At 45.2% G+C, this 2,374-nt stretch overlaps 1 protein-coding gene across 4 annotated transcripts in view; it reads right to left on the bottom strand.

The window, feature by feature from the left end:
- Positions 1 to 512, bottom strand: part of nek6 (NIMA-related kinase 6) — a 25,315-nt gene extending 24,803 nt beyond the window's left edge. Inside the window, exon 1 of one of the 4 annotated variants that reach the window (XM_034896625.1) lies at positions 407 to 512. The gene's annotated coding sequence lies outside the window, so the exon portion shown is untranslated. The remainder of the gene's footprint in view (positions 1 to 406) is intronic. The other 3 variants (XM_034896626.1, XM_034896624.1, XM_034896627.1) reach the window with 3 other exon arrangements.
- Positions 513 to 2,374: the final 1,862 nt, after the last annotated feature.

Below are 2,374 nucleotides of genomic sequence, written 5' to 3'. Positions count from 1 at the left end.
CCCCCCCCCCCCCCCCCCCCTCCCATGCTGCTGCTGTATGACTGTGTTTCTGTGTAACATTAGTGTCTCTAAATGTTGTTTCACATTGTATTTAATCACATTTCATGCCAGAAGCTGTATTTAATAGCATATCAACCGACTTCTAATGAACGTAACACAACTCGAGCCCCACACAGACATCAGGAACCAATCAACGTCCACAGCGGGAAGCCTTGTTTCCATACGGTCCTCACAGCCGTATGCCAATGTGCTCGCTAGCTTTTGTGTGCGTATTGCACCTTTTCAAACTAAGTAAACAGACTTTAGCATTACCGTAGCGCAACACAAGCACACAGTACCCACAATGCAACAGGTAGCTCGTGCATAAACAGCTTAGAAACGTGTCCCATGTTTAATGTCTTCCTACCTGTAGACGAGGCAGCTCTGTCCTGCTGCTCACTGCAAACCCTTCACACAGTTACACTGGTCCCTCCTGCTTCTGTTGTGCAACACCCCCACAGACACACTCTCACTCACACACACACACACACAAACACAACCCCCCCTCTCTCTTTGTCTCTCTCTCTGAGCTTACCTTGGGAAACAGACGTGTACACTGCAAAGCAAGTGTGAATAAAACAATAATTAAAGATCTAGTATAGAAATAAACAGCTGTGTAACATTTTAATTATCTCTCTCTCTCTACATATATATATATATATATATATATATATATTTATATATTTATATATATATTTATATATATATGCGTTTCCTTTATCTTCATGACTATTTATTTTGCAGATTATCACTGAAGACATCAAAACTATGAATAAACACATGTGGAATTATGGACTTACATTTTTATTTTTTTTAATAACTGAAAACACGTCTTAAATTGTAGTTTCTTCTAAGTACCCCCCCCCCCCCCCCCCCCCCCCCCCCACACACACACACGACTCTGATTACTGCTTTGCACATCCTTGGCATTCTCTTGATGAGCTTCAAGAGGTAGTCACCTGAAATGGTTTCCCAACAGTCTTGAAGGAGTTCCCAGAATGCTCAGCACTTGTCGGCCCTTTTGCCTTCACTCTGCGGTCCAGCTCTCTCCAAACCATCTGAATTTGGTTCAGGTCCGGTGACTGTGGAGGCACAGCCCTCCATCACTCTCCTTCTAGGTCAAATAGCCCTTACACAGCCTGGAGGGGTGTCTCCTGGAGGGATCATTGTCCTGTTTTAAACTAAATGAGGGTCCAACTAAACACAAGCAGGATGCTGTGGTAGCCATGCTGGTTCAGTAGGCCTTCAATTTAGAATAAATCCCTAACAGTGTCACCAGCAAAGCCCCCCCCACACCATCACATCTCCTCCTCCATGCTTCACGGTGGGAACCAGGCATGTAGAATCCATCCGTCACCTTTTCTCCGTCACAAAGACACGGCGGTCGGAACCAAAGATCTCCAACGTGGACTCATCCGACCAAAGCACAGATTCCCACTGGTCTAATGTCCATTCCTTGTGTTTCTTGGCCCAAACAAATCTCTTCTGCTTGTTTCCTCTCCTTAACCGTGGTTTCCTAGCTCCTATCTGACCACGAAGGCCTGATTCAGTCTCCTTTTACTAGTTGTTCTAGAGATGTGTCTGCTGCTAGAACTCTGTGTTCGTATCAACCTGACTTCTACACAACACGGCTGATGGTCCCAACTCCACTAATAAGGCAAGAAATTCCACTAATTAACCCTGACAAGGTCCACCTGTAAAGTGAAAACCATTTCAGGTGATTTGAAGTATTACACCACTGAACTGAAGTCTGCATACTCCTGATGCTTTGTCAGGCTCCTGTGCCACAGATACAGCTCTCACTCTTTCTTCTTCTTCTCTGACAGCGGCATGCCCACCTCTCGATTCTGGTGTGAGCTCTAGTTGGTGGTAGTCCCGCTTTACGTACAGTTTGCTGAAGGTGACTGAACTGTTGAGCATCCCTTGTACATCAGGGGAATTGGATATCTCCCTCTGATGGTAGCTTTATTTGTTTCTCCCCTGCAGAACACGTCTCAGGGGTTGTCCCGTGGGTGCTACACTCTGATCAGTAGGGCTGTTTTTCTTGGTGTTCAGTTTACCAACCCCTTGACAGTTTGGGACGTTGTGATCTGAAGTATGTGACTGTGAACATGTTTTTACCCACTCTGAGCACACAGAGCGCAATAGCAGTTGTCTTACTATTGATCAAGTCTTCTAGTGGGACTCTGCATCCTAATACTGTGAACTTAAGGCCACTTTACGCTTCTGCAGAGGCTCCACACAGAGCTTTCGCCCTAGCTTACATACAGTGGGTACGGAAAGTATTCAGACCCCTTTAAATTTTTCACTCTTTGTTTCATTGCAGCCTTTTTCC

Source organism: Etheostoma cragini, chromosome 16 (assembly GCF_013103735.1).
Source record: "Etheostoma cragini isolate CJK2018 chromosome 16, CSU_Ecrag_1.0, whole genome shotgun sequence".
NCBI classification, from domain to species: domain Eukaryota; kingdom Metazoa; phylum Chordata; class Actinopteri; order Perciformes; family Percidae; genus Etheostoma; species Etheostoma cragini.
Note: the sequence above shows the minus strand (reverse complement) of the source record. Positions and strands in the feature narration are given on the sequence as shown.